The following is an 11,136-nucleotide window of genomic DNA, read 5'->3' on the forward strand; positions in this document are numbered from 1 at the left end:
AAGTACGGATGAATCTAATGGCGAGAGCGGGTCTGTGACATCTCTGCTAGTGCTGCAGAGAGCGTGGACGCGCAAAACTTCGAGGGAGATGCAGTTGCTGGTGCTAGGAGGGAGAGTTCGCCCCAAGAGTCAGAGCTGTCAACCGAGAAGGTGAATCCATATGCCCCTTGGTGGACTAAGAGCATCTCTAGCAGATGCGCTATCTCGCCACTGGCCTTTATATTTGCGTCCGGTTTAGCGTTTCTAGGTTTTTTTAGACCAAGCTGAAGCGGTATATTTGCATCGGCCCGTAAAAAATATACGGGCGGCCCGCAAACCGCTGCTTTCGCCCCTCCGTCGCAGTCTACTCCTCCGACATCTTCTTTTCTTAGCTCCGGCAAGTGCATCCGGTCGGTTTTTTCCCTATCAAGCACAAATCATGTCGGGATAAGGTCACGGACGTGGAGACCACCGAGCAAGCGCGTCCGACAAGACATGGAGGCCGGCAACTCCAGCCTGTCTGCCGTCGAGCCGTGGCACCAGGCGCAGGCGCAAAACCGCAGCGCCCTCTCCCGCAGCAGCGGCAACCACGTGTGGCAACGCTTTAACAAGCTCAATGACCAGCTCTGGCTGACAACAAAGAAGCTCCGCGAGGCGGTGGCGGCCAGCGAAGAGGGCACTGCCGAACGCCCCGAGGCGGCGAAGGCGGATTACGAGCTTGCCTACACCCTGTACCGCTCGGCGTGTGAGTACTTCCTTCATGTGAAGCCGTGAGCCGCCGCCGGCCCTCCGTCGAGCTAGGTTTAAGTTTAAGTTTGTGTGTGTGCATGAGTGCGCGAGAGATGAACTCCAGCGTGTGCCCGACTATCTATGTAGTAGAAACTTGTTTTAAGTTTAAGTTTTTAAAGTTGCGATACCATTTAGATATTTGTTCTATGCCGAGGATGAACTGCCCGCAATATGGATTTAGTGTGAACCGTAAATCGATTTTGCAGGTAGGGAATTTAGCACAACTGCTAGAGTTGCCCGCAATATCGATTAAGTACTTATTTAGCTTGATAGTTCTGGTACTTTGCTACTTGGGATAGAAAATCCTTTGCATTTTGTGCTTATAATCTTTTTCTATAAAAGTACGTACTGGGGTAGGGAGACTAGTTATCTCCAGATGTCAGATGAACTAAGGGGAGTTGACGTTGATGACCATGTAGTGGACTCGCGTGGTAGGGCAAACGATGCACCGCATGTGTTCGTCATTATGCTGGAGCCTTTTTTTGGTGCCATACAGTAAAAATATCGTTGCAACAATAACATGTTTTTTTGCATGATGGTGTCCTGCATGTCGTGTGCTATCCGTGGTGTTAGTAGTGTCTATCGTATCTCTAGAATCATTAGCTTAAGTTTGAGCCAGTGAAATAAAGAGAAGATGATCATACCTTGATCTGATGGTACAACCATCTTCTCCTCTGAGCTCTTTACCACCTAAATCGCTTCATCAGGTGGTTGTGTTGGTTCTTCCCAGCGCTTCAGTGTAATGCTTTATCGTCAGCAATCTCCCTTTATGTGTCAGAGAGTGAGATAAGTAGCTTAGAACAGCAGCTTGTGTTCCAGCAACATCTGGATCACTATCACCTCTCTTATTAGAATAAAACGCTAATGCAAGATCATAAACGACACACCGAGCCACGATATTTGTTAACGAGGTTCACCGATATGGCTACATCCCCGAGGCATGACTACGAACGCTCCTCTCCAAGATACCGCAACACCGGCCGCTCGGCACCGGCACAAGCCGTCGGCTCCCCCGCGTACCTGTTACTATCAAGTCGTCATGATGGGTTACAACGTGTCGTGCCCCTCCGTATATAAGAGGCCTAGGATACAAGTGTCCGACTCCTACACAACTCGTACCTAACCACACCAATTACAACTCCAAGTCCACGTAACCCCTTGCGTACATAATATTCGACACAAATATAACAAACTCCACCTTGGCGAATATTCTCCACCACCTAGAAGTCGTCCATACTCAAACCTCCATGTACTCCGGATTTGGGTTGTCTCCTTTGTAGCTTACTGAGAGCTACCCGACGGGTCAGACCCGCCGCCACTGTGGGACTTCACTGCTACTCCTGCAGCTCCACTCTCCATGGCTCCACCTGCAATAGTGCTCCCTTACAACTTGTAAAGATGCGAAGCCGTCCTCTCTCCTATCATCACGGTCACCCCATCTTTCATGATTTTCATGGTCCTCTTATCCCGATCAGAACGGAATTCCATACCACCATCATGAAGAATACCAAGCGAAATTAGATTCCTCCTTAGCCCTCGCACATGCCTGACTCCCTGAATTATCCGCTCAACTCCGTCAAACATCTTGATTTTGATGTCACCTACTCTAGCAACACGATAACCTGTGTCATCGCCCACATAGGCTAAACCAAACTCACCAGACTTGTACGAAGAGAACCACTCCCTGTTGGGCGTCGCATGAAAAGAGCAAGCTGAATCCAACATCCACGCTTTAGTTTTTGTTGACCGCCTGTTTGATACAATGAGAACATCACTATCATTGTTTGAGCCATCACCATAAGTAGCCGCGTTAGCACTTGCCCCACCCTTCAGTTCTGGGCATTCCCTCTTTATATGTCCCCAATCCTTGCACCTATAGCACTGCACTTTTTTCTTCTTTTTCTTCTCCGCCTCTTGTCCCTTCCTGAGCTGATAACCTTTGACTGCCAACCCCAAACCTTGAGTACTCTCCTCTGTAGCACTCTTTTGCTTCCTCAACTCATGCCCAAGCAACGCTGCAGTGACTTCCTCATTATTGACGGTTGCCTTTCCATGTGTCAATGTAATGACCAAATGCTCATAGGGCGGTGGCAACGAAACAAGAAGAAGTAGCGCCTTATCCTCATCATCAATATTCACATCCAGACGCGCTAGATCCGTGGCCAACTGATTAAAGGCATTCACATGCTCCACAAGATCCGACCCCTCCTGCATCTTCAGCTCATAAAACTTTTGCTTCAAATACAACTTATTGGTCGCTGACTTGGACATATAACGATTTGCCAACTTATCCCAAATTCCCTTAGGAGTATCTTCGTCCATGACATGATACATGACCTAATCCGCAAGATAAAGTCGTATGGTAGCGGCCGCTTGCACTTGCATATCCTCCCACGCATCATTGTCAACCTTGGCCGGCTTCGTCTCCTGCAAACCCTTCAAGATTCCTTGCTGCGCCAGAAGATCCTTGACTCTTGTCTGCCATAGACCGAAGTTACCGATGCCATCGAATTTCTCCACATCAAATTTGGTGAACCCCGGCGCCATGCCGAGCTGCGATCTAACCGACCTATTCCCGCCGGTCTTACCGCCCTTGTTTTCCTCTACGACTTCCTCATGAAAAAGATCACTAATCCCGTATTACTCGTCTGAAGCCACGCCACAGTCCGTGATCTACTAAGAAATATGACCCGCACAAACTTTCTGTCTGCCCTTCAAAAAATCACTTGAAGCCTCTTACCGCAACGCGCAGATTAATTCCGCCCACAGCAACTCGTCCGCTCCACCTTTTCCCTGAACTCGCAAACAATTTATGTTGTGTCTGCTAGCCTCCGTCGCCAGCCTTTTATTTCCGCTGGATCACCCGGGCGCTACTTTTCCTTGCCTGACACGGAAATCGAGTCTGAACTGTCACCGTTTACCATGAATCTCCAAAGTCCAAGCAAGTCCACCAGACCAGCACAGACCCGAACACGTATGTGCACATACTTCCAGATTTTAATCATAACTCTCGTGTAGGTAGGCTTGTCCCCTGGCCACACACATATCTTTTTTGAACCGCTCATGCATGTATCCCCTGGACTCCTGCGCTAACACGTACTGCTGATTATTTCCTTCCTTGCGTGATGCATGCCATCCACGGAGACCTGGTGCTGCACGCAACCAAGTGCCTGGCGCGTTTCTCGTACGCAGCATAGTAACTTTCCTTTTCTCGATCTGTTCACCTCGGAAAAACTCGCCGCAAATTCCGACGAACAGCTCACACCTTATCTCTAATCTTGATTCTCGACAGCGATCTGTACTTCCCCGTTGCTCGTACTCACCGACGCCAACCCTGCCGTAACAGTCGCCACCTCGTGCGTCGTCCTTGCACGAGTCGTGTTGTACCCTGGCCATCCACGTCGTCGACACAATCCGTCTGCAGTGTCGCGCCGCCGCCCTTATACAACACCGAGCGCATCGTCTTAATGCTCTCACACTCTGATCTATCCGGTCGTCCCCCACGTCTGGTCGCCGGTCTGATCGCAAGCCGAATCCGTCGCCTCCGCAACGTCTTCAACAGCTACTACGCCGATCCGATCGCCACGTCTAGCCGATCCTTACCGACCACAGCCCATCGAACGGTCCAGGCCTCCTGCCCGAAGTGTCCGACACCACCGACCGCCTCCGCGGTCGCCACCATGCTCCACCTTGCACCAATCGGACGTTCCATGGTGCCTGTCGAGCATGATCCTCGTACCTCCGGATGATCTTCCGCATAGCCTTCTCGTAACCTTGCTCATGATACCACTTGTTAGAATAAAACGCTAATGCAAGATCATAGACGACATACCAAGGCACGATATTTGTTAACGAGGTTCACCGATATGGCTACATACCCGGGGCATGACTACGGGTGCTCCTCCCCAAGATACCGCAACACCGGCCACCCGAGCACCGGCACAAGCCGTCGACTCCCCCGCGTACCTTTTGCTATCAAGTCGTCATGATGGGTTACAACGTGTGGTGCCCCTCCGTATATAAGAGGCCTAGGATACAAGTGTCCGACTCCTACACAACTCGTACCTAACCACACCAATTACAACTCCAAGTCCACCTAACCCCTTGCGTACATAATATTCGACACAAATATAACATATCTCTCTCTATATATATATTAGCACTGTGCGCTGGGGGCCAACACCTGGTTGGAGATGGGTGACCCCGATCAGGGCAACTCAGCAGGTTACTTTAGCTACACTGTAGCAACCAGCCTACTACAGCTGGTCCTGTAGCAGCCATCTACATTTTGCACGAAGATGAAAATATTGCAAGGGTCAATAAGTTTACCACTGAACGAGTGACTATAGTACATCACCTCATATAAAATGAAACTTCTTAAAGTTATGAGCTCCATAAACTTTATTCATGTTATCCATTAACTTCATTCACATAATTCCTTACATAAACATCATATATGTTACAGACTCATCTTTTGATAAAATGGCACACCAACACAATAGATTACAACAATCAGTTAAGTACTGCTGAACCAAGTGACTATGGTTCCCATCTGATCTTAAAATGAGCCTTTTGGGGAGACAACTTTTCTAGGATCAAAGGCTTTCAACCAAACCCATGACGGCAACATGCTCTCTGAATACACTGGATGGTAATCCTTTCATGAGAGGATCAACTAACATCAACTTAGTACTTATGTACTTAACATTGATTGTCTGATCCTGGACTCTTTCACAACAAGAAACTTAATGTTAATGTGTTTGGTAGCATTACTTGACTTGTTGTTACTCGAAAAGATTACCACGGGTTGATTATCACACTAGATAGTGAGTGGTCTGGAGATACCGTGAATCACTCTCAGTTTTGGGGTAAAATTCTTCAACCATACTGCCTATCTGGTAGCCTCAAAACATGCCGAAAATTCTCCCTGCATTGTTGACGATGCAGTGATTGTTTTTGGAGCTTTTCCCCGATATAGCTCCTTTCGCAAGGGTGGAAACACAACTTGATGTATATTTCTTAGAGTCAACACACCCCGCAAAATCAACATCTGAATAACCTACCATCGATCCGGACCTGGGGCTTTGATCCCGTCGTACCCTCAAGACCTTGTGGGGCACAGGTGAGTTGCCGATCGAAAGCTCTAGGGTTGGTCACCAATGATGGCAATTGTCGGTGTCAAAAACGGCAGATCTCGGGTAGGGGGTCCCGAACTATGCGTGTGAGGATCGAAGGTAACAGGAGATAGGGACACGATGTTTACCCAGGTTCGGGCCCTCTTGATGGAGGTAATACCCTACTTCCTGCTTGATTATCTTGGATGAATATGGGGTTTACAAGAGTTGATCTACCTCGAGATCATAATGGCTAAACCCTAGATGTCTAACCTATATGATTATGATTGCCTCTACGGACTAAACCCTCCGGTTTATATAGACACCGGGGGACCTAGGGTTATACAGAGTCAGTTTACAGAGAAACGAATATTCACATCCGAATGCTAAGCTTTCCTTCCACGCAAAGGAGAGTCCGATCCGGACACGGGAGGAATTCTTATGTCTTGTATTTCACGGCCCATTAGTCCGGCCCATGTCACATAGCTCGGACGCCCGAGGACCCCTTAATCCAGGACTCCCTCAGTAGCCCCCGAACCAGGCTTCAATGACGATGTGCCCGGCACGCAGATTGTCTTCGGCATGGCAAGGCGGGTTCCTCGTCTGAATACTTCAAAGCATATGACCCGAAGAGTTATACTCGGTTTTTCATTTAATGTCATACCCTTCGGCTTCCATGCCTCCGTCGCTTCTGCTTCCATGTGTCGAACGAATACAAAAGGTCAGAGTATCTTCCATAAAAAAAGGCGTCTATTTAAAGGGATTGGATCTCAGATGCCATTCCACACCAGGCAGAAAATCCTTAGAGCTCGCTAGGAGAAACCATCCAAACATGGCTAGCGCTCCCAGTTCTTGTAAGTGCATCTAGTGCCACCCCTAGTTGGTTTTGGAGTATTGACGACAAACCTGGTTGAGGGACTAATGTGTTTGTGAGAATTGCAGGATAACACAGGTAGAAGTCCCTCATTGATTCGGTTTTCCTACTAGAGATGACCCCTAAAAATGTAATGAAGACATTGAAGTCAATGGTGGCATGTGAAGACAGTCACATTGAAGACTATGACAAGAGAAGACATCGAGTGAAGACTATGGAGCGCGAAGACTTAGTTGTTTCGTCGTTCTTTTTCTTCTTTGTTGAGTCATAGGAACCACCGTACTGTTAAGTGGGGTCCAAATGAACCAGTCAGAATGACTGAAGTGATGCTTAACCAAAATCATATGTCTTCGAGTGAAGACTATGAGAGCAAATCTTATTCAGAGTTGGATAAGTCAGCTTTGCTTATAGCCCAAGTAAAGTTGCCGTGTGTGTTTGAAATCTGACCATTGGAACACGTGTCAGTTTCTTAGTGACCCAGGGTCATTTTGGACAAATCAGGTCGGATTGCCTAGTGGTTATAAATAGCCCACACCCTACAACCATAAACGGTTGGCTGCTCAGAGTTAGTGCACGACTTTTGTCGTTTGAGAGCAACCCACCTCGAAGCCTTTGAGAGAGAATTCCTTGCGAGGATAAAGCCCTAAACACCCAGAGCCAAAGAGTGTTAGGCATCACTTAAGTCTGTCTGTGTGATCTGAAGACTTATTACACTTGAGGACTGTGAATCCTCCAGCCAGTTAAGCGTCGCGTTCTGAGCATCCAAGAGTCATTGTGGATCGCCGGTGAACGAAGTCTGTGAAGGTTTGGAAGTCTACCTTGAAGACTTACCAGAGTGATTGGGTGAGGACTAGGTGTCCTTAGCTCAAGGGGAATAAGGTGAAGACACGGTCTTCTAAGTTGAATCTCAGCCTCCCTAACCAGACGCACAGTTGTCACAGCAACTGGAACTGGTCCAACAAATCATTGTCTTCAACGAGTCACTGGTTTCATCCTTCCCATTCCTTTACTTACTGTTGGCTCTAGTGAAGTCATTGTATGATTGCATTATCTTTTATCTTCACTGAGTGACCGCTTGTTCTGATTGGCTTCACACTATCTTCCTACCTGATCTATACTGCCTAGATGCTATTAGTCATTGTACTTTCACTTCATTGAATACTTGACTATGGCTTGGTTAGTGTAGTCTACCTTCCGCTGCATGATAATAGATTTATTTCTATTGTTTGTCTTCGAAACTTTCATGTTTTGAAGACTTTCATAAAATTCGCCTGTTCACCCCCCCCCCTCTAGTCGATCACTAGCACTTTCAGTTCTTCCTCCCGCCCTCATGGCTCCGAAAAAGGCGATTGGGAGAGATGTTCAGTATCCCATGCCCAGCTGACCAAGCTCCAGGTGCAAGGCTACCATCCCCCTGCGGATCTAGTCCCGGTGCCAGCGCGATTAACTTCTTTTACGGGTGAAGCCCTGGCGGAAATTTTCCGAATCCTTCAGAAGGGGAGCGAGTGTGCTTCGTTTCCTTTCTCTTGAGAGGCGTTGGATTTCCAATCCATCCTTTCCTCCGAAGTCTCCTGGAGTATTATGGCCTCCAACTGCACAATCTCACGCCAGGCTTCGTCGCCCTCTGCGAACTGTTCCTAGGATGCGAGGCCCCACTACAAGAAATATGTCAACTTATGACCACCACTATTGGTCACTGAATGGTCACAAATTTCCATTTATGACCTTTTTGTGACCAAAAACATAAGGTCAAAAGCTGGGCGTCGTAAACTGACTATAGCGACCTTTCTTCTGAAATGGTCGCAAACGTTTATGACCAAAATAAGCCTATTGTTCTGTTTTGGTCACTAGCAACCTCCCCAGGCCACGTAGGCATCCAGCGTGGCAATCTGACGTGGCACAAGATTCAGCCCGGTCCAATTCGATTTTCTACATGGGCCTAGCCCAACAATTCGACCTTTTTACTGTATATTTTCTCTATTAATTTTCTCTAGCTACATGGGCGTGGCCCAACAATTTGGCCTTTTTTATTTTGGGCCATGGCCTTTTTTAGGACCATTTCATTAAGCCTATTTTTCTGGTTTTTTAGAAATGCACAAGGTTCTGATCCACTATAGTTTAGGCCGCAGCCTTTTTAGAGCCCAAATATTATTTTGTCAAGTAGAACATTTAGTATTTTTCATTCACAGATTTCAATTTACACATTTGAACAACAAAATATCAATAAATCTTTCTATTAACTGATTAAATCCAAAGATCATCCAGTCAAATACTCACAAGAGCAAATACACGTATGCACGTCCAACTTCCACATACAATCAAAAACAGATACACAAGGGTGGCACATCGCCAGCTTAATTCCTACAAGGCCGCGATGGTGGTATCTATGATGTGCGGGAGAAACGTTCAGGACATCCTCTTCCTCTTCTTGTCACCTGCGTTCTTGAGCTGCAAGAGGACACAACACCATTAAGCACAGTTGGTCAGACCATATTGACAGGAATCACAAATGTTGGCACCCAGTGTATACTATGTAAGTGCTGGTATATTTTTACTAGCAAAACCATCACTCCTGTGCATGCATGCTTGCTTTATAAGCTTCATCCATATAGTTGGCACCATCACTGCATATTGTTGCTACCGATGTACACAAGTGTGCACATACATGCTGCATGCATACGCTCGCATGCCAGTATAAAGCTGCATCTCGATGCTTTTCATTGCTGATCAAGAGATTGTAATATTTTAATAATCCACTACATGCGCCACATAGCTACTACTACCTAGGTAGCTATACGTAGGTGTACTAGCAGCCAGCCCAAAGGCGAGTTGATCAACAATTCAACATACACTAGCTAGCCAGCAAGCTACTGCTATGTCCTATCCTAGCAGCAGCAACGACTTTTGTTTGTCATGCATTTAAAGAAATGCATGCATTTCCAGTAAATATAAATGTATGCATGCTGCCATTGGCCTGGACCACACTAGAAGAAAAAAATGCTCGCAGCGACCAGCAGATAGATCGACCTAGGTGTGCGCTTCTTTCCAGTCGCCAATTCTAACTGCCATCGACTTGCAAGCTTTACCTACGTGGTCACCATGCAGTAATGGCATGCGCACCAAAAGGAAGAGAAGAAACCGAGCATACAGTTTCATGTCGAAGGATCGACATGCCAGAAGAGGTCAGGCCACCGAGGTACAGGTACTCCTTGCGCTTGGTGATGATGGCGGCGCCAGAGAAGCACCCTAAAGCGATGGCGGTTCCGACAAACCCTGTCACGAGGATGCTGGTCGCATAAGAGCAACAGGCAAGTTATGTCAGCCAACATAAATAGCAAGGATGAGAAACGAATGTGAGCATTGAGCAGCAACAAACTAGAACTATAGGTACATAAATAGCAAGTTATTGTCCAAGTAACAAAACAATCAGTCATATCAATTTTGTAGAACTGTAGGTACACAAATTCAGAACCACCAACAAAAATGAAGGCCCAAAAAGTCCATGCTCAGGCCCAAAGTTCAATAACAATAACCCAGACACAGGGTCCAAACCCCACCGCGAAGGGCCCAGGTACAATAGACTAATCTAGAAGCAGAATTTGGCACCTACACAACCTAACTAATAATGCTTGCAAGAACAACCAGACAATGATGGACAAGGACATATAATCAGCAGATATCCAATAATCCAAGCACAGGCATTCAAAAACAGTACGTGTCACACTCCCATGACATATGGTTTTGTTACCACGGGGTTTGCTCATAAACTATTCTCTATAAGACAGGGACATGTGCAGCAACAATAAAAGCAAATTCGTGTTTACCTTGGGTCAAAGTCTATGGGGAGCCCAATCAGAGGTCCAACCGAAGCCCCATCCAGGAGGGGTCACATAGCTCTTTACGCTGTATCAGAATTAACACATATTTTAGATTATAGAAATAGAATCCTGAACACACCAGTAATAATCGACTTCTGACTAGCAACGGCAAACAGATTCAGGCACAAGCAATTTTATAGCAGGATGAGAAATCTATGTGTAGAAATCATGAATGAAATTATAGTAGTAGCACAAAGGACCCTCACAGACATTTGTAATAGTATGCAAAGGTAAATAGAGTTCCCAGCAGACAATGTATTCCAGTTATTAAACAAATGCTCACCAAGATAATTAGTACAGTGGTGAACCAAACACAGTAATAATCCAAAGCTGATACTAATAAGCAGCAGGAACCTCCCTACTTTTGTGATATAAAACTAATATCAGACCAATTTTGTACCAAGTTGTACATAATCAGTGATGTACAGCATGGGAATGTCCAACAGTCAGTTGTTAAAAATGTTCAACAACCTTTTAGTTAACTATAAGAGGGCTTGTAGGC

The sequence above is a fragment of the Triticum urartu genome, chromosome 5, assembly GCF_003073215.2.
Source record: "Triticum urartu cultivar G1812 chromosome 5, Tu2.1, whole genome shotgun sequence".
NCBI classification, from domain to species: Eukaryota; Viridiplantae; Streptophyta; class Magnoliopsida; order Poales; family Poaceae; genus Triticum; species Triticum urartu.